Genomic DNA, 22,300 nt, shown 5'->3' with positions numbered 1-22,300 from the left:
TTTGATTAGACGCACGAGAAAGCTTTGAAAAGATGGTTGCCTGCCAGTCAAATTGGTTTAACAGCAAATATTCACTAATTCCCTAACAAACCAGATCAAGATCCTTAGGAAGGGTGGACACTTGTCTCTGTCAAAGGGAGCCAGAAGGTCACAGTGCACACGATTTCAAATGAGACCTGTCTCTATCTTTCCTCCTCCCATAACAGAGCACAGCCTCCTAAAACATGTAGAACTTCTGTGATTTTTCCAGTCACACTCCAGGGTTCTCTGGCCACATGACTACTGTATTAGCTCCTTTTCATCTCCGTGACCATATGACTGAGAAATAACTTAAAAGTGGTAGGACTGATCTGGGCTCAGGTTTCAGAGATGGAGTTCATGTTTGTTCAGTAACATGTACTTACGCAGAACACTGGCAGCAGGGACTCGTGGGGGAGAGGCCAGCTGTGTGTCACACGTGTGCTTACACAGAACACCGTGCAGCAGGGACTCACAGAGGGAGGCCAACGAGGGCAGGCAGGAAGCAGAGAGAAGGGGACTGACTCACATCAAGGCAGAAAGAGAGCAGAGAGAGCAGTGTTAATGGGGGAGAGACTGGGTAAGCTACAGCCCCCAAAGACATACTCCAAATAGCTACTTCTCACCTTCTTCCTTTTACCCCCCCTCCTGATAATGCTATTGGATTATAAATCCCATCAATGGATTAAGTCATTGATTAGGTCAGAGCCCTCCTGACTCAGTTTCTTAGAGAACCTCAGGGGTGCATTTTCCCATCACGTTGATAATACATAATTCCTGTCTATCACTTATCCAGGGCTTGCTACGGGTCTTGTTTCTCAAATCTTTTATTTTTTCTGGAAAGTCTATCTACAGTCCTCTAATCTTTCTGGCACATTCTGGATAGGATTAGAAATCCCAAACTCTTCTTTAAAATTTCAAGTCCTTTGCCTCCTTAAGCTCACTGTGAGCACAGATGCTTCAGACAAAGGCCCGAGAGAATCTGTGGGCAGCCGAGACTCTGACCAAAAGGAAAAAGGGAGTTGTGACCATACAAGAATTGTCTGCTTTATATGGTTACTGTTCTGTTTTGTCTTAAGGACCAAAGAGGGCACAGAAGTCATTTTTAAATAGGAAACATAAACTGAGGTTCAGCTCAGTAGTGCAACAGTTTCCCAGCATATGAAAAGCCCAGGGTTTGATCCTCAGCACTACAAATAAATACATAGGTAGATAAACAGGTTTTATATATATATGGTATATATGGTACTAATAAAAGAGGTGATAGATGTTGTAAGAAGTGATAGATGATAGATACATAGATAAGTAGATGATAGATAGATAATAGATAGATAGATAGATAGATAGATAGATAGATAGATAGATAGATAGATGATAGATGCATAGGCAGATATAACTATAGGTAAGATACTACCATTGCTACACAGGGTTACAGATTTCAAGGTGTATGTCAAACCTTCACCCCCCTCTTTTAGTCCTTTCAAAAACATCTGATAAAAGTCTTCACTCACATGTTGGGCTGGAGAGCTGGCTCATTGATTAAAAATACCTTCTGCTCTTGTAGAAGACTCAGATTCAGATCCTAGTACCTATGTTGGGTGTAGTTCCAGCTCCAGGAGATCTGATGGATGCTCTCTGATTGGTTTGGATTTGACCCTCAAACTCACCCATGGTACCCTCCTTTCACAGGGCACCCACTGCTTCCTGGGGCACCTGGATCTCGTGGAGACAATTTGAAATAATGTTCACATGTCATCTCCCATGCTCGGCCACAGTCACCCTTCTTAAACCTGTATTTATTGTTGTCCTCCTGTGGTTACATTTTACTCAGCTAGCAGCCAAAAAGTATGACATCTCCACCCAGCCCTGCTCGTCTGCAAGCTCAGTGCTAAAACCACCTTAAGGAAGATCCTCGGTGACATTTTGACAGAAACTCTTCAACATTTCTGGATGTCTCTGAAGAATAAACTGTGAGTTGGGATATACTACCATCAAGCACAGCTCAATGTATACACCATTGCGACCTTTGGTAGCTACGGATCTGGAGTACAAATAGAACATCTATGGCCTATCAGTACACTGAAAGTGTTTTTATAGAGTATGTAATTTAGAAATATAAAAGCACATTTTAATTACCCACAAATGAGGTTTAAAATTCCAGGCAGTAACAGGAAGTGATTTGATGAATTAGGCTATTAAAATTGATAACGTAAATAGCAATAGTTACATGAAGACTAACTAATAGAGCTAACACAAACCTCCACAAATGTGCATGCTTGGTATTTAAGGTTGTGTCTCACAGAGGCACACTGACTGGTTTATATTTAACAGTACCGCTGTGGCTGTTATGGAAGTGTGTGGCTGTGTGGGACAGAGAGCATTTGGTGTCTACAGCCATCCTTGCTATGTGTTTGCTTGCTTACTTCCTCGACATTCTTCTCAAGGGGCTGTCATCGGCTCTCTTGACTTTACTCAGCCTGAATCAAGCCTTTTATGACTTCCTGTCCTGCTTGACTATCAGTTTCCGTTTCATCGAAACAGATGAGAATTTGGGGTTAAGATTGGGGTGGGGGTTTGTACACCAGTTTTTCCTCCTGCTTTGGCCTCATGTTAATTCACCAGACCGCCCCCACTGAAAGCACTGTCCCCATAGTTCAAATTCAAAACAAGAGGGAGGTGAGATGACTCTGGTCCACTCTGGCCATGGGATGCTATTACTGATGGTGTGGAACCTTCCCAAGACCATCACGGTAGGACAGTGATGACATCTATTGATGTCATAATGCTACAAAGCAAGTAGTGCCAGCAATGTTAATAAATGCCTCAAAAGATTATAGAAAGCCATGGACACATTTGACATACAGAACGGTGGCAGAGCTCCAAAGAGCTTTGCCGAAGAAAGGCTGTGCTGTGGGATGTTCTGTATGTCCTGTGGGAGCCCGTTCTTGGGTTCTTTGAGGCTTTACCCAGCAGGTCCGCATAGAGGATGATTAGGACCATGGGCCTGAGTGCAGGTGTCTGAGATGGTCTGCATTTGGCTGTGCTGGGGGATGGTCTGTATGTCAAGTTGCTCTGATTGGTCAATAAATAAAACACTGATTGGCCCATGGCTAGGCAGGAAGTATAGGCGGGACTAACAGAGAGGAGAAATAAAAGACAGGAAGGCAGAAGGCGTCACTGCCAACCGCCACCCTGACAAGCAGCATGTAAAGATGCCAGTAAGCCATGAGCCACGTGGCAAGGTATAGATTTATAGAAATGGGTTAATTTAAGATATTAGAACAGTTAACAAGAAGCCTGCCATGGCCATACAGTTTGTAAATAATATAAGTCTCTGTGTTTACTTGGTTGGGTCTGAGCGGCTGTGGGACTGGCGGGTGACAAAGATTTGTCCTGACTGTGGGCAAGGCAGGAAAACTCTAGCTACAAGGGTGTTCAAGTAGAGACCCGTAGGATGAACATGTTAATGCTGAGGTTTTATAAAGTAAGAAGGAGCCGGGCGGTGGTGGCGCATGCCTTTAATCCCAGCACTCGGGAGGCAGAGCCAGGCGCATCTCTGTGAGTTCGAGGCCAGCCTGGGCTAGCAAGTGAGCTCCAGGAAAGGCACAAAGCTACGCAGAGAAACCCTGTCTCGAAAAACCAAAAGAAAATTAAAAAAAAAATAAGAAGAAGAAGGAAAATGGAGTGAGGAACCAATACAATTCAAGAGTTGTAAAAAAACACTGAGCTAAAACAAGAGGGGTTCTGCTGGGGGATGGTCTGTATGTCAAATTGCTCTGATTGGTCAATAAATAAAACACTGATTGGCCAGTGGCCAGGCAGGAAGTATAGGTGGGACAAGGAGAGAGGAGAATTCTGGGAAGCAGAAGGCTGAGGCAGAGAGACGCTGTGAGCCGCCGCCATGACCAGCAGCATGTGAAGACGCCGGTAAGCCACGAGCCACGTGGCAAGGTATAGATTTATGGAAATGGATTAATTTAAGCTGTAAGAACAGTTAGCAAGAAGCCTGCCACGGCCATACAGTTTGTAAGCAATATAAGTCTCTGTGCTTACTTGGTTGGGTCTGAGCGGCTGTGGGATTGGCGGGTGACAGAGATTTGTCCTGACTGTGGGCAAGGCAGGAAAACTCTAGCTACAAGGTTCAGATGTCACCAGCTGAGGAGAGGAGGAATGAAGAGAGAGCATAGAGAGGCTGTTATAATTGGGGCAAAATGGGCTGAGTTAGACCAAGGTGGCGGCGGAAGAATTAAAGATGTGCAGGTGGTTGGGCGTGGCCAATGAACTCAAGTCAGATGCTTCCGACTCCATGCTTGGTTGGAGCATTCACTGAGCTAGTGGCCAATTGGAGAAACCGGGATGCTGGGGTGGGATAAGGGAATAATCTTTGGGCTGACGACGATGAGTGAGGTATCCTTTAAGAATCTAGGTAGTGGGGCTCTGGGGAGATGCTCTGCAGGTTAGGCCATATACTGCTCTTTCAGAGGACCTGGGTTCAGTTTCAAACCCGGGTTCCCAGCATCTACGTCAGGCAGCTGATGCATCGGGTTTCCATGGGCACCTGCACTCACAATGCGTATACCCAAACAGAGGCACGTGATTAAAAATAATAAAAGCAAATATTTTCAAATGCTCTGAAGACTCCGACATTAAGTAAACAACTGGCCTTGGCCTCCAGTGAAATGTCTGGACTTGTAATGTAAATTTGATTGTTGCTGACTTACAGGCTGTGAGTGTCATCGAGGCAGACGAAGTTCCCCGAGTGAGCATGTAGAAAGAAGTTCCGTGTTTAGGATGAAGAGAAGGGTAGAAGAAGGGCAGAGGAAAGGGGAAGGGGAGGAAGGTCTGAGCAGGCCTCAAGAGGCTCCAGTATTTCAGAGTGGGGTAAAAGAGCGCAGGAGAGAAGCACCATGCACACTGAATTTAAGCAGGAGGCTGCTGTGTCTCAGACGTCAAGGAGACAGAAGCTATGTGGAGAGAGGTCATCCCAATTAAAACAAGGACTAGAAATGTGTGCGTGATCGACACACGCAGATCACCAGTGAGCACTCTGGGAGCAGTAGGGAGCAAATGCATGCTTGGCATATGACTATTATTATAGCTTCAGAGCTGAGGACGCTTGAAGTATTGCCAACTCGTTGGCAATGGTGCGACGTGGTGAGTGCCAGTCTGTCCTGCGGTCCCGATAAGTCATTCATTAATAAGGCTTCTGTCCATCTTTAGTGTGTCCTGTGTGAAGACTGCTGTGTGTATCTCCCGGTGAGTGTCACTGGTGAGGAGAGGGTGGCACAGACCCCTCCCTGGCTCTCTTCTCAATAGGATGGAGGGTCCCACAGAAGTACATCTGAAGGCAGACGGCCCAGGATGTAATTTTCAGTTTCATCGTTTGTTGGCTACAGAACTTAAGGTGCATTTATTCGATTTACTTTGGATTTCTGGGGCTACTCAGACTTCAAAGACAGGGTGAAGGGCCTGTGTAAAGTGCTAACACAGAGTGTTTAGCAAACCTGACTTCCTCTGGTTTTGTTCTTTGTGATTCTCTCTCTTTATGGTGCTGGGCACTGGACTCGGAGACACACACGCGCGCACACACACACACACACACACACACACACACACACACAGAGTCTATTTTGTGCTGGCCAACTACTCCTAGGCAAGGGGCCTGTCCTGGAGTGTGAGAGGTTCTGGGGAAGCCGTTTTAAAGAATAGGAGCATAAGAATGTGCTAGAAGGCATGCTAGGAAGGCCATTTCCCTGTCTGATTTTCCCTTTCCTAGAAGGCGTCAGTTGTGAATAGCTTCTTGGTGAGGGTAGGACATTGTGTTCCCTTCCCCTTCTCAGAGCTGGGATTTTGTCTGGTTTGAACCTGGGCAGGTCTTGTGCATGCTATCACAGTCTCTCTGGGTTTATATGTGACTAGTGATCTTAGTGGACTTAAAATAGGACACCCCATAACATGTTTTCATCAATCTACTGGTAAAACTGTAGAAAACTGAGGGTTCCCCCACCACCACCACGTCTTTGATGTGCATAGATTTATTCTCAGAATTCCAACCCCTGGGTGAATTTGATACCCATAGACTAGCCTGTAGAGTCACGATGCCGGTGGAGAGTAGATATGTTCTAGAATCAGATGTCAACGAGCTAATGTTAAATTCTTTAGCACAACACACACTTGAACTTCTGTATAGAGGTCTCTTACAGTTGAAGGTTCCAGGCAAAGGGAAACCATATTTTTACTAGAAAACTTAGTAAGGGAAAGGCTGTTTGTTTGGGCTTGAGAAGTGGCTCGTTGGTTAAGAGCGCTTACTGCTCTTCCAGAGAACCAGAGTTCAGTTCCCAGCACCCACATCAGGTGGCTCACAACTGCCTGTAACTCCAGCCAAAGGATCCAGTTTCCCCAGGCATGCATGCAGCATGCCAACACTCACACAGACACAATAGAAAAATTGTTCTTTAAAGAAACTAAATGTTATTTAACCAATATTGTCTGTGATATTTCGTCATGGCAGTCCAAGAAGATTAATGTACTCAATTAGTAAATTGGTAGTTTCTAAAATTATTCTACTATCCCATTAATTATCTAACAGATATATATATATATATTCCATTATCAACAAATGGTCATCTCTTGCCCCTTAATAAGAAAGCAATGTGGATGGAATCCACATAGACTGCCATTGTGGAATTAAGAGAATTAAAAATTCAGTTTGTAATCTATCCAACAGCTCAGATTAAACCTGCCCAAGTTATGTTTGGATACAAATCAATAGTTAATGGTCATGATGGAGACAAAATAGGCAGGCAAGGCAAGCATCAGGCAGTGAGAAAGGATTCCCTTCTGCTCTAGAGTGCAGTGCAGAAACTTCCAAAGGAGAGTTCCTGTCCTCGTGTGCTCTACTTGGACTTTTCCACACCTCCCATCAGCTCCGAGCCTGGCTTCTACAGGCACCTGACAAGACGTGGAGAAGGCGCCTTTGAAGACTGAGGGCCGAGGCTCCGTGGACTTCACGAATGTTATAACAGGTTCTCCGCTAACAGAAGAAGGCCTTCTTAGTGAGATGGCCATCGCGGGGGTGCCTAACAGAACGCAGAAGAGGACGAGGGGCCACCATGTCACCTGCTGGTGCTGACGGGGCCATTCTGGGGGTGAGCCTGGGGTCTAGAGGGGCCGTCCATCCTTGTGCAGAAGATGACTTGGGGGCCAGGGAACTAACAGTGATCGGGAAACTAACTCGAGAGATCCTCAGGCAGGTGAAGCCCCCCCCCCCCCCCAAGCCTTTGATATTGCCTTTCTTTGGAGGAAAGAACAGCATTTGCTTCACACTGATATGAAATGACATTTGTCATCAGACATTTCTGGATGCCCCCCCCCCACAGTGTATGGTTGGCACTCGATCACTTCCTATGCTTTTGAAGTTGTAATATACCCTTTATAACTTCAATTCGGTGTTTTTGTGAATCATGTAACAACTTAATTGGAATGCAAAATGTCTTCTAAAAATGGGCCCAGCTGCTGAAGTGGTCATTTCTCCAGAAAGACCATGAGTAATTCAGGATGATTTCTTTTCATTTTTATAGTTTTAATTCAAAGTTATTATCCTAGCACTGTGGGTATTTACTACAAGTTGTGTCCACATGAATGCTGGTAAAATAGAATAACACCCTCTTATTACAACCTGAAGTTAAGATACTTCGTAGCACACTGCTTAACGGTAGCTTTCTAGGCTAAATACTCCACAGGACCACTCCCAGCTAGAACCCAAATGCTCCAGATTTGCTACGTTTTATCCCTAAAAACTTGTCAGGAACTCAGACTCAATTTCCCAGATAATTGCTGAGACAGAAATCACTAACTTGGTATATTAATCTTGACATCCTAAATTATCACTGAAACCCATCTTGTTTAATTAACAATGTTCTTGGGGTACATTGTCCCCGAAATACACCACAAGGTGGCGCTGTTGCATTGATGCCAAACTAACCACCACCCTGGAGGCCATCTGTAGGTCTGATGTGAAAGTGTTAAACCTGTGCCAAAGATATGTATATGTCCATGTTTATAATGCCATTTATAATGCCAGATAGGACAAGCTAAGCCGAGGGAAGGAGGAAAAGCATGCCTCTTTCTTGTGTGGGAGGTTCTGCGGAAGGTGTTTGAAAGAGTGGAAGCAAAAGAATGTGCTAGAAGGGATGCTAACGAGACCACTTCCCTGTCTGCAGACAGGATTCAGTCTTCAGATTAATCATCAGCGAAACTCTTCTCTAGGTTTGAACATTCTGCAGGTAGGAGATACCCAGGTTCTGAGGCGATGGATTAAAGTATCTGGGGGGTTGGTGGGGACACAGATGCTTCTCCAGCTCCTCAGAGTGCAGCAGACAGGAGAGAATTACAACAGCTAAGGCTAAGTGCAGAAGCCACAGTCAGGAGCTGTAGTCTCTTTCTCATGTCCCTGCCGTGGAGGCAGAGGCAGAGGCAGACTGATTTCTGTGAGTTCGAGGCGAGGCCAGCCTGCTCTACAAAATGAGTTCCAAGACAGACTCCAAAGCTACACAGAAAAAGCCTGTCTCGAAAAACAAACAAACAATAACAAAATACACATCCCAGCACCTCACTCATAAGCATGCTTGCTGAGAAAATGCAGGTATGGAAACGAAGTATACATTTATAAGCAGGCAGCCCCACTCAAGCCTAAGGACTGCTACATAGGTATCACTAAAATATATATAAAATATACCATTAAAATCCAGCAGCTGTAGAATGTCCACCACAAAGGCCCTTGAGAAACAAAAAGGAATTATCACAGATGCAGAAGAATTTCTTCTGGATTGTGAGTCTGCATTCTGCACCCAAGAGTTCCTTCTCTGCCAACAGCTGGTTGAAAATACTTGAAAGACAGAAACTGTACATCTGTACTGGGCATGTCCAGACTGGCCCCTTGTCCTTATTCACCAAACAATATACTGCATTTATATTTTACTCTTTGGGAGCTGGGGGATGGTGTGGGTAAGCACACTCCATGCACAAGCATGAAAATCTGAATTCAGACCCCCAACACCCACATGAAAGCTGGGTGTGGCAGGTCTGTAACCGTCTTGCTAGGAGCGCAGAGACAGAGTTCCAGGTGGTTACCTACTAGACTAGCCAAAATGACAAAGTACAGATTCACTGAGAGACCCAGTCTCAAAACAAAAATAAGGTAGGAGTGATAGAGGAAGACTTCCAGTGTTGACCTCTGACCTCCACAAGCACATGCATAGGCAATCACATCCACCTCTACACACACACACACACACACACACACACACACACACACACCACATGCGCTTACACATACACAAGAAATCCAGAGGTGATTTAAAGTGTTCAGCAAGGTGTGTCTAGAATCTATGCAAATACCCTTTATACAAGGGACTTGAACATCTATACAGTTTCACAGCTGCAGGGTCCTGGTAGCAATCCCTCGGGGATACTGAGGGAGGATTATAGGGCCTATCCTCTAAGCAAACAATTGGTTCTATGTATTTACAGCCAAACATTTTCTAGAATTTTCCAAACCATCAAAATGGGAAGTCTGGAGCTATTACTGTTGTAAACAAGCAAATAACAACCAAACCTTTCTAAGAATAGTAAAAATATTCAGTCCAGTATGGACTCCACAGCAATATTATGCTCAAATAGACATAAAGACAGATTGAAAGATGATAAGGAGTAGATAGAGAGACAGACGATATACAGAAAAACTTACTTAATGTGGCAATTTGGCTTCCTAATCAGAGTTTGTCTATATTAGCAATGGAGAATTCGGTAACAGTATAATAATGTAATTCAGGTCATTCATGCCCCTGAAGTCTCATCTCAAGGAATCAGATCATTGAAGCAGCATTTGTTTACTCTAGTTTACATTATCAAGTTAATTAAATCTACTTTCCATTTCCCCTTGCTAATGTAATGTGACCTCAATGCCATATTCTAAGCAAACTGATTAGGAGTCTTGGTTTGCATACATAGCTCTTGCTAATACAACCTGAAATGTATACACACATCACAAGCCAATGTCATTTATTTGAAGGACTAATTAATTTACTCTTCAAGACGGTAAAGAGCAATGCTTCCAACCAATGGACTGAATACATGAAATAATGTATGGCCCAAAGTTAGTATTTAGGTAAACATTAAAACAAGCCCATGCTTTAGTTCGCTTTCTGTTGCTGTGGTAAGCCTCTCTGACCAAACACAACTTGGGGAGGAACACGTTTATTTCATCTTACAGCTTAGAGTCCATCATCCAGGGAAGCCAGGGCAGGACCTCAAGCAGGAAATTGGAGGCAGGAACTGAAGTGTAGACAACAGAGGGGTGCTGCTCGCTGGCTTGTTCCCCATGGCTTGCTTGCTCAGCCTGCTTTCTCATACATCCCAGGGCCACCTGTCCTGGGGTAGCAGTGCTCAGCAGACTGGACTCTCCTACTTCAATTAACAAGCAGGAAAATGCCTCACAGGCAGAAACTGAAGCAGAGACTGTGGAGGAACACTGCTAACTAACTGACTTGCTTCCCTGGCTTGCTCAACTACCTTCCTCATGAAAGTCCAGACCCAACCACCTAGGATTGGTACTGACTTCCATGAGCTGGGCCCTCTAACATCATTTAACAATTTTTAAAAAATGCCTCACACATGCCCTCAGGCCTATCTGATCTGGGTAATTCCTCAACTGAAGTTCTCTTTTTCCAAGTGACTCTACTGTGTGTCAAGTGGACAAAAATTAGGTATCCTAGCAAACAAAACCTAGAAATGATTATATTACTCAGTGATGATATTTAATACCTGCATTAAAGCTGCTGCCTTTTTGGAAGTCTGCCTGGGAAATGGATCTAGAGTTGAAGTGTCAGGAAGAAAGCCTGCATGGATTACAACAGAGAGTGACAGCCGAATCCTCACACACCTGCACACATGCTACAGACTCTAACACACTGCATTTTATCTAAATGACAGCCCACCCAAACTTCCCATCCCAGTCTTAAGAAACTATAAATATGTTACCTCTACTGACCAGAGGAATGGCGCAGTTGTGCTTAAATGAAAAATCTTGAGACTGGGAAATTATTGGGGGAAAAACTTGTTTAAAATGTTTTACATTGGTATAGATTTTAGTTTATGTTTAAAATGTTTTACATTGGTATAAATTTTAGTTTATTGATACAAACTTGAAGTTAATTTTGTTATACTGTATATATATATATATTCTTGTTTGAGGTATTATGTTTAACTCATTTAAAATTGTAATGGATAATTAAAAAATAGATTAATAATTAGTCATCTATGATAATCATATTTGTAGCCATGTTAGTTAAGTCTTCTACGTATACATAGATAGGTAATCTTCAAACACTTCATAGACCTAGAGAATATGGCATTTAAATAACTTAGAATTCTGTTGACATGAGACACAATTGCTCCTGGCTGCACCAATTTGATCCCGAGAGAATGTTGGGCTTCTAAGACATTTCCATTTGGAAGTTTGTCTTCTTGGCACAAAATGGCCTACTGGGCAAAGAACTGCCCTTGCCTTGACGGCTGACAGTACGAATGCAATGCTGTCCTTTCTGGACAAGCGGGACACAAGGAAAGCGACCACTGTACTCTGCGAAGACAGGGTAAGATGGTCTTTCAGAATTCCTGCTTCTGAAGATGGTCTGTCAGATACTCTAGGCCTGTAGCCAATTTGAATGCACCAACAATGCTGAGAAACATTAGGTGACTGTCCAGGCTGCCAGCTGTCTCTGTCTACTCTTGCAAGATTCCCGAAAGTTGCTTGCAGCCATCTACCATTTCTCAGGTACCATTATGTTCCTTCTCAGGTCTTTGATGTGGTTAAAGACTAGATAGTTGTAATTTTCTCAGTTATGATAAAAGATAAGTTAGATATAAAACCTTAAACTCACAAATATAAGATAGATAAGACACCTTCTTTAATATTGTAACTGTAATTCTTGCTTGATAATTGTTTTGTTATATGTAATTTTACTATGTTAAAGTTAAAACCTTCCTTTTTAAAAAAAGAAGAAAAGGGAAAGTGCTGTGGATATCACTCTATATAAATAAAACACTGATGGCCAGTGACCAGGCAGGAAGTATAGGTGGGACAAAGAGAGAGGAGAGTTGGGGAAACAGGAAAAAGGATGGAGAGAGACTGCAGCCACCACGAGGACAAGCAGCATGTAAAGATGCCAGTAAGCCACTAGCCATGTGGCAAGGTATAGAGTTATAAAAATGGGTTAATTTAAGATATAAGAACAGTTAGCAAGAAGCCTGCCATGGCCATACAGTTTGTATGCAATATAAGTCTCTGTGTTTACTTGGTTGGGTCTGAGTGGCTGTGGGACTGGCGGGTGACAGAGATTTGTTCTGACTGTGGGCAAGGCAGGAAAACTCTAGCTATAAATGGCACCCAACGTGGAATCCTACAGTCAATGGTGAGCACTTGTGTACAGATGTATGTACGAAGGTATGTGTACACATTTACCTGTGTGCAGTTTTGTCACACATGTGGATTTATTTAGCCACACTGCAGCCAAGTGAAAAGAATAATTCCCTCAACACAAGGATCCATTATGCTGCCATCCTTCCCCCTCCCCCTCCCCCAGGCTCCAGCAACAATGAATCTGCATTCCATCTGTATAATTTTGCCATTTGAAGAACATCATATAAATGGAATCATTCAGTATATAACCTTTTGAGGCTTTTTCTTCCTTCTTGGCACATTTCTCCTGGGACCCATCCCAGATGTTGCATGCATTATTTTCCTGCCAAAAGAAAGACACAGATTTATCCTGGGTACAGAGTGGCCCAACCGGGCTGTCTGCTTAGACTGTCTCGGGGCCCACACCAACCTTTCGGAGGCTTTGCTGATGGAACTGTTGCCAAGCTCACTGGGGCCCTTGGCGAGGGCCGTGTCCCGCAGCAGTGGGACAGGAGTCCCTGTTCCTGGCAGTTGTCAGCAGGAAGCGGATCTTTGCCCTGGGAAGCTGCGTGCGTGCGTGCGTGTGTGCGTGCGTCCTCCTAATGCTCAAGTGAACTACCTCTAGCAGCAGGCCCTTCATGCTTGGGAGCCTTTGGCTTTTCATGTCCCAACTGTCCCCAACTCCAGCAAGAGAAAATAATCTCTCTTAAGCATTCGTGTGATTAGACTAGATTACCCTAAATCATACAGGATCATCTCCCCCATTTTAAGATCCATTTCCTTTACTTGTATTTGAAAAAGAACTTTTAGCTGTATAATGCAACATGTTCACGGGTTCCAAGAACTGCAGAATATATAAAATGAGGACATTCATCTACCTACTGTGTTGTGTGTACCAATACCACGTTGCCTGTAGTGTAGCAGGAATCTTAAAAGTTCTTATTAATAAAATCAAACCCGAGGCGAGTTATTGGGGTCAATGCTGGTAGATCAGAGAGACAGAACAAGCTTCAGCTATCTCACCTTGCCAATTCCTTTGCTGGTCCTGTTTCCTCAGGTTGGAAGCCTCTGTGTCCTCATCCAGAATGAATCTCAGCTGAACTGCTGCTCAAAAGCCTGAATGCTTAACCAGCCAAATGCCTCTAGTTTCTGGTCCTCACGCCTTATATACCTTTCTGCTTTCTACCATCACTCCCTAGGATTAAAGGCTTGCTTCCTGAGATTAAAGGCGTGAGTCACCATGCCTGGCTGTTTCCAATGTGGCCTTGAACTCACGGAGATCCCAGATGGATTTCTATCTCTGGAATGCTAGGATTAAAGGCGTGTGCTATCACTGCCTAACTAATGGCTTTTCTGTTCTCTGACCCCAGATAAGTGTATTAAGGTACACGATATTTTGGAGAACACAATACCACCACACTGTAGTCTCCTTTTTATTGCCCAGTAATGTTCCATGGTGTGGGTATGACATAATTTCTTTAACTACTGAAAGACATCTGCAAATTTTCCAGCTTGGGGATGCTATGAATAAATATGTCAAAATATTCTCATCTGTGAGTTGATGTTTACATTATTTTTTTTCTGTCTCTGGGGTAAACGTATAGAAGCAGTACTGCTGGGTAGGTTTGGCATGAGAAACTGATGAGCCATTTTCCTCGCTGGTTGTGCCGTGTCCACAGCCGCCAGTGGTGTCTGAGGGGTTGTTTCTCTGCAGCCTCTCCTTACAGAGCTGTAGCCACCCCTCTGTTTTAGCCATTTGTGTTATCCCGTTGTGGATTTAACTTACAATGATTCAGTGACTAACCATCACGGCACAGCCATCTCCTCATCTACTGTTTGGTCGTTCTCTCTGATGGAGGTCCTGTTTTCATCTGCTGCCACTTTAAAAGAAGATTTATTTGTTTTTTATTATATGTATGTACACGCTTTATCTGTATGGATGGATGAGTGTCACATGCATGCTGCATGCCTGGTGCCTTCAAAGGCCAGAAACTCTTACCAGAAAGGCCATCCTGTGATCGTCTGAGAAATCCTATTTCAGAGTCATTTCTTTTTCTGAAGCAGTAGTATGCAAACCCTCAAATAAAGGACCTGAGAAGAGACACCAGCTTTCGTGGCTCGAACCTGGTTTGTTGGAAGCTTTTAGCGCTGGAACTCCCCACAGTTGAGACGGTCTTGTGTCAATGCTTCCCCTCGGTGACTGTTGGACTGTGGGTCTTCAAGAATGTTTCTCCTAGTCCATCAACCAGAGCTCCGGGGTGGAAAGCATGTCGCTGCCCCTGCCGGTTCCTCTTTGGCATCTATTCGCATTTCCCAATTTGCAGGGGGCCCACGCTCACCACTCAATAAGAGTTGTCTACAATCTACTGCAGAATTCCTTTCTCAGGCATTCTGTGGACTTCTGGAAAGAGTTGCTATCTCAAGAACTACTCAGAAAGGGAGTCACGGTTTGCAAGACTTCAATGGCTGTGGCTTCCTCACCTTTCTCTTTTTCTTTTTTAATAAAAATCTTGTTCACTTTATGACTAAGTTGTAAACATAATAGCTAAGTATTTATCTATTTATGATTTTTGTTTGTTTGGCTTTTTGAGACAGGGTGTGCAGTCCAGGCTGACCTCCATCTTACTCTGTTGCCAAGGAAGATGACCTTGAATCCTGTCCTGTTTTTGAAATATTTTTCCATTTGTCTTAGTCACATCTATTACCTATTCCCTCCTTCCAGCTCCTCCCAACCTTCCCAAAGCTTCTCTTTCAGATTCATGTTCTTCTGTCTTTTTTAATAGCCCACTAAGTCCAATTAGTGCTGCGCATATGCACATGTGTGTAACAAAATGTGCAAGACTGTGGGTGGGGAAACCAACCACACTCTTGATGGTACTTGAGGCCTGATTCGCAGGAGGCAATTCATGCCCGGTATTGCAAACATAGTCAAAACCCATGGCGAAGAAAGCCATAGGCCCTAGGGGAGAACCTATTGATGTTGCTTTGTTAAACAGTCACACTGTCAAACTGCCTTCTAAGTATTCGTGCTTGTATCCTAGGTCTGTGATCTGTGCTGCTCCCAACCTTGGTCAGAGAAGTCCTTGGTCCTTACTATGGAGGGTTACTGTTAATGCGGGGATGTAGCAGTTCAAATGTTGAGTGGTCAGCCATAAGTGGGACATCTGTATCACCCCACCCAGCCCCCACCCCTGCCCAGGCTCAGGGAACACTGTGGAAGAGAGGGTGAAAAGCATGCATGAGCTGGAGGGCGGGGAGGAGAGGTGGGAACCATTGGTGCTGACATCTGGACAAGAAAGAGCTGCTGCACACGTGAACTCAGAGCAGCTGTGGTCACCCCTACATCTTCAAATGCATCTTTCCCGGCATCCTTCCCTTCGGGGGCCTGGGTCAAAGCCAAGTTTGTGCAGCTTAGAGACAAGTGAGTTCTGGAGGCTTTGCTGGTGACACCACCCCCAAGGTCATTGGAGCTCTTAGGCAGATAGTGTCTGAATGGAGAACCTCTCAGGACAGCGTGAGTGACTGGCACCTCTTTGCTCCTGTCGCCAAAGAAACATTCCCATATGGCACACTGTCTTGGAGAGTGGCTAACTTGTATGCCTGGCAGTCTAAGTGGGTGATTGTCCTGTGCTGGCTGCCTCCCTGCAAAGGGCATGGGAAAGAAAAGTGAACTAATTCTTGTACATTCTTTCCCGGCAAATCTGTAGTAGTCTCTCTCTCTCTCTCTCTCTCTCTCTCTCTCTCTCTCTCTCTCTCTCTCTCTCTCTCTCTCTCTCTCTCTCTCTCCCCAGCTGAGGACCAAACCCAGGGCCTTGCACTTGCTAAGCAAGCGCTCTACCACTGAACTAAAACCCCAACCCAGCTTCTCTTTTCAATAACTCAACACGAACGAAGCTCGATGCCAGTTTAAAAAATAATTGGTGTGCTCTGAAATGTTAACTTACAAATTTGAAGAATTTGAATTCAAGCACAGAGACGTGAGGCCCTTTTCTAACGGCATGACTAAATTCTGATGCTCTATGCTCTGACAGCTTTCTTTAGCAATTTTTTCTGGTGCTGGCTCCAATTCATCAGTGAGCTGACTTTTACCCCAAATGGTACCTCATGAATAATTCATACGTACAAGTGCACAAAGTCCATGAAAAAATTATTATTGCTGCTACTGTCTTGAATAGCGGAGATATTTGTTATCTTAACATTCATTTTTGATGGTTTGCTCCTTGGGTGACAGAAAATAGAGGCAACGAGGGCCAAAAGGGTAGCAAGACCCACCCTCTTGTGGCCCAGTCTTCTCAGACAAAGAAACAAGCAGAGAAGAAACTGTGGCACCCAAGGGTGATGGGCTCCCCCAAACAAAGGTAAAGCCCAATGAAAGAGATACTCTGACATTAAACAAGATAAATGCTAAATAAATACTGAGTAAGCCAAAGGAACTTGGTGGGTTTTTTTGTTTTGTTTTGTTTGTTTGTTTGTTTGTTTGTTTGTTTGTTTTTTTTCGAGACAGGGTTTCTCTGCGTAGCTTTGCGCCTTTCCTGGAACTCACTTGGTAGCCCAGGCTAGCCTCGAACTCACAGAGATCCGACTGCCTTTGCCTCCCGAGTGCTGGGATTAAAGGCGTGCACCACCACCGCCTGGCCGAACTTGGTGTTTTTATACAGACAGAAAATATGAACTTAAATACTTGTAAGTTCTCAGCAGAAAAAAAAAAAAAAAAGCAAATCTAAATCATCGTGATTGCCTGTGGGAGCTGTGCTTTTCAAAACAAGGTCATTCAACCAGCCCCAAACAGGACACTCATGTCTCACTGGTCTTCGCAAGGCTCAGGGATCATTGCAGAAGCTGGAGCTGGGGTGTAGGGGTTCAGGGGATGGGGGAGTGGGTTAGAAAGATTGTAAGAGCCAGAGTCAGTGGAAGGATACAGGGAAGTCGTGTTTTTCACACACAGCAGGGCAGCTGCACACATGAACTCCCAGCAGCTGTGACAGCACACACAGCACGAGACCTGTGCAAGCTCAAGCCTATCCAAATCGCAGCCAGGATGGGCGAGGGAGGCAGCAAGTCCCAAAGTCCCACCCCATCTGAGGTGCTATTGGCTGCGGTGGGAGGGAGCGTCACCTTCCTGCAGGAATGAAGAACGTAAGAGGCTGTGTTCCAGGAGATGGTCCTACACCCATGTGCATGCAGGCACCACTCACGGAACTCAGTGGATTCAAAAAACAGAGCACAGGAAGTTGGGGGAATAGGGGAAGAATTTTTTCTGGGAGGGAAAGGGGAGTGAATTTTTTCAAAATATCTTATATGTGTGTGTAAAAATGTTAAACAATAGAAAAGGAGGCGAGATACACAAATGTGAGGCCCCTCACTTTGAAGGATGAGAGAGCTGACAACAGGCCTCCCCGTACCCCGCACACAGTTCTGCACTGTGCAGTCTTGGGGACCCTTGGAAAACTCGCTCACTGCAATGCTTCCCTTTTGGCTCCTCTGACCACCCCGTGTCAGATTAGACGGTGGCAGTCACAGCTGTTCACCCACTGAGGATTTTCAGAGACTTCAAGGCTTAATGTACGCAACCTAGGACATTTCCCACCATGTAACAAAAGGTGACAGAATTATCAGAGCCTACTTCTGGCTGTGCACCTCCTGGCTTGCTTTCTCTTTTACAGAACATTGTTATTAATTCTGAGAATTTCACACAACGCATCTGATCAAATTCACCGCTCTTCTCTCAACTTCGGCCGCCTCTACCTCTCCTTACCGTCATCTTCTCTCTCCCTCCCTTTTAAACCCACCACGTCCAATTTGGGTTGCCCTTGGGTATGGTCTGCCCTGCAGTGTCATTGATATACCAGGGGTTCCACCATAAAGAAAATCTGACTCTTCCTCTCCCAGTACTATCAATCACCAGTAGCTCCTCAGCTACTGGTGAGGAGCTTTGTGCCCGATTCCCACCGCATGCTGGGATTTTCACCTGTCTTGAGCTTGCTCAGGTCTTCTGCACGCTGTCCCCGTTGTCCCAGGTTGACGTGTGCAACTGTCCTGCTCCATCTGGAGAACACTTTTCTCGAAAGCACCCGCTGTCTTTGGCTGGTCCCTCGAAGATCCCTGTGCCTTGGGGAGAGGGCTGTGATTCAGATGTCACATTTAGGGCTGAGCACTGCGCAGTCTCTTAATTCTCTGCATGAAGACCAGTTGCGGATCACGGTGCTACTTGACAACACTCAGTTGTGGATCACGGTATTGCCATCTACAGCAGGAGTAAGATTCCCTGATGAGAGCTGAGATGTCCATACCCACGGGTCTACAGGTTCAGGAGATACAGTCTTTCGGCTCATGTGATTTCAACTGTTGGAGACTGAAGAGAACATAAAATCACCACAATGAAAACAGAGGCCTTTTCAGAGACCTGCATAGCATACTCTCGGAGCTGCTTTTATCGAGCCAGACCTAAAGTGGGTCATGTGGCCATCAGCACTCTGTTTAACAATTAGATAATATGCCTACGTATTTTTTCTGTACAGTGGATACCGGCTCATTTTCAGAGGACAGACTGAGTTCCTGTAGTAGAATATTTTAAGGTGTGTTACTTTTGTTTACCTTGTATTTGTTTAGCTCTGTGAAGCTGTGTTACTGTGCCTGTCTAAAACACCTGATGCTCTAATAAAGAACTGGCCAATAGCAAGGCAGGAGAAAGGATAGGCGGGGCTGGCAGGCAGAGTGAATAGACAGAGGGAGAAATCTGGAAAGGGAGAGCTAAGAGCCAGAGGAGGAGGACTCCAGGGACCAGCCACCTAGCCACACAGCAAGCCACAGAGTAAGAGCAATATTTACAGAAGTAGGAGAACGGGAAAAGCCCAGTGGCAAAAGGTAGAGGGGATAATCTAAGATAAGGAAAGCTGGCTAGAAACTAAGCCAAGCTAAGGCCGGGCATTCATAAGTAAGACTAAGCTTCTGCGTGTGATTTATTTGGGAGCTGCATGGCGCCCCCCCCCCAAAAAAAAGAGTAAAATACCATCAACACCAAGTTCCTTCCTTAAAACTTGAGTTTTCAAGCACTACTGTAAAAGCCTTGCTTTAGGGACGAGACAATGAGCGACCAGTTTGCAAAAGTCAAACAAAAGAGATAATTTAGAGATGGTCTCAACTGCTTACTCCCAGACTATCCTCACAGGTGAGGTGGAAAACTCACAAATGTCCCTTCTCTGTGTTTAGTGTTCTCAAAGTTGGGGGGGGGCGGTAATTTTTATTTTTTTTTCTGTACTTAAAAATGCTAATATCTTATTTAATCAGACCATATATGACACAACACTGTGAAAACCTGTCTGTACCACGGACACTCTGGGCTCTTCACAGTCTCCCTTCCTAGTTCAGCCTTTCCTTTCCTACACACAGCATCAGCCTGGTGAGATGAGAAAATAAATGTCAGCCCTCATTTTCAACAGGAAACCAGTGCAGGGAGAAAGCAATTCAGTAGTGAGACCACTGCTTGCTGAAGCAAAGGATCGGAGGGAAGCAGAGGCGATTTTCCAGATACCTGGTGCAAAACAAATTTGTGTTTTGAATATATAGATAGGTGCATTTCCGCTGGTGGTAGTCATAGTCCTTATCTTTGTATACCGACACAGGGATATATTAGATTGAGCACCTTAATTTTATGACTCTGCACTTGGATTACCAGAAATCCTTAAAGCTATTGTGGCCTTCCACCCAATCAGCAGCCCTGGTATCACCTGAATATAATTTCACCCTTCCTGAAATGGGGAGCAAAGGAACAGACAGAGACATGCTTTGTTGGAAAGAGCATTTCCATTTCGTGGAAAGAATTAAGCACACAGTTGGGAGTTGGCACCTCTGGCTTTCTCTCTGCCGTGGAACTGAGAGGGGACGAAACTCTGTTGAAGTAATTTCATACCACGTCAGTGGAGCCTCAGGACACGAGCAAACAAGCGTGTCTGAAGATCCCAACTGGTAAACTGTAGCCTAGACAAGGAGAACCGAGAAACAATGGGCGGGGTTGGCCTTCCGTGTTAATCAATCGATAGATTAAAGTGAATACAGAGTCAACCACAGAATAAAAGTTAGAAGTAAAGGCTTATTATCTTTAGAAGGAGGGTTGTGCAGGGCAATGATTTCCCGGTGGTGACACTAAAATTGACACAAATTCAAAAAACACTAAACTTGGGATTTATCAGAATTAAAATATTTTGGACTTCAAAGGAAATTATCAAGAATATCAGAATTAAAATATTTTGGACTTCAAAGGAAATCAAGAATAGTCAACAGGATAAAATAAGCAAATTGTTACATGTCCATAACAATTACATATGTTTTATATATGTACATGTATGTAAGCATATTATAGCTATGTAAAGAACTCCTAAATTCAACAACGAAAGCACAAATAGTCTAATATATAAAGTGACAGAGGATCGTGATGAGAATTTCTCCAGGGAACATATGCAAATGGCTGTGGGCACAAAGGATGTGAGTGGTGGCCAGGGCCTGGATGGAGGGGTGAGTGAGGCTGAAGGTTAATGGACATGGGGTTTCCTTTCTGGATGAGAACAATTTGAAAGTTAGTGAGGATGGATAAATGACTCTACCAATGTGCTGAAAGCCACTATATTGTGTGCTTTAAAAACAGTGATATTTGCACATATAAATGATATTAAAGCATATTTCTTTAAAACCTGAATGAAGAATCAGGGGTGGGTAGCTGAAGAGAGAGAGGGGGTGGTCAGATAGCAAATTACATGAGGAAAAGACCAACCGCTCTTTCTGATCTCCTTCTGGAGACCCCGATACATTACTTAGGAAGACAGCTGGGTACGTTCTTCTGAACCTGCAGTTTCCTCCGGTGGCTGTTTGCTCGCTCCATTCTGCGGCACCGTGAGAGGCTCTGCAGAGCAGCTTTTGGAACCTGCTGTGGAGAGCCGTGTGAGGACAGGGCTGTCCTCCTTTGACCACAGCAAAGCTGACTGCCCGTCACTGGTCGTTGCAGCGACTGGCCCATGCCACGCCAGCTCCACTGCTTTCCAGGAGTCTCTCCAGTCAGCCTGGAGTGTGAAGAGGGCATCGTCACCAGCATATCCCAGGCTTAGACTCACCCTGATCTTACATTCTTCCTGCCTCTTATACTTGAAAGTGTATGTAACACTCCAAAATAAAATTTAAAATGAGCCTGGTGGTGGTGGTGGTGGTGGTGGTGGTGGTGGTGGTGGTGGTGGTGATGGTGATGGTGATGCACACCTTTAATCCCAGCACTTGGAAGGTGAAAACAAGTGGATCTCTGTGAGTTCAAGGCCAACCTGGTCTACAAAGTGAATTCTGGGACAGCGAGGGCTACACAGAGAAATCTTGTCTCAAAAACAAAACAAAAAACAAATTAAAATTAAAGAGTCAATTTGCCACGTTAGGATCAACATAAGAAGGTGTATCATTTGAGTGTTCAGGGTGAGGTTTTACTTGCTAAGGCACTTTCTCATGATAGAAAACTTCATTTAGGCTACATGTCTGAGTTCTAGGAGGTACTATCTATTTTTGGACTACAGATAGACTTAACAGGGGGTATTCAGACCAACATGAGGACATTACTTCACCATCTTGGCAGACCTACTTTACCTGCCAGCCTTTTCCTGGGGACAGCAGACTGAGCTTCAAAGGACGATCTGTCTGTAAGGTTTGCCATCCTGGTGATTTCCTGGTTGATCCAGGTGTTGTAACCAAATACATGGGAATCCCTTTCTTCCCGAGCTCTCGTCTGGGTACTGCCGAACGACCGGCACTGGACGCCTATTTCATGCCTGATCGGTCAACGAAAGCCAA

The sequence above is a fragment of the Peromyscus leucopus genome, chromosome 23 (genome assembly GCF_004664715.2).
Source record: "Peromyscus leucopus breed LL Stock chromosome 23, UCI_PerLeu_2.1, whole genome shotgun sequence".
Classification (NCBI taxonomy): Eukaryota; Metazoa; Chordata; class Mammalia; order Rodentia; family Cricetidae; genus Peromyscus; species Peromyscus leucopus.
Note: the sequence above shows the minus strand (reverse complement) of the source record.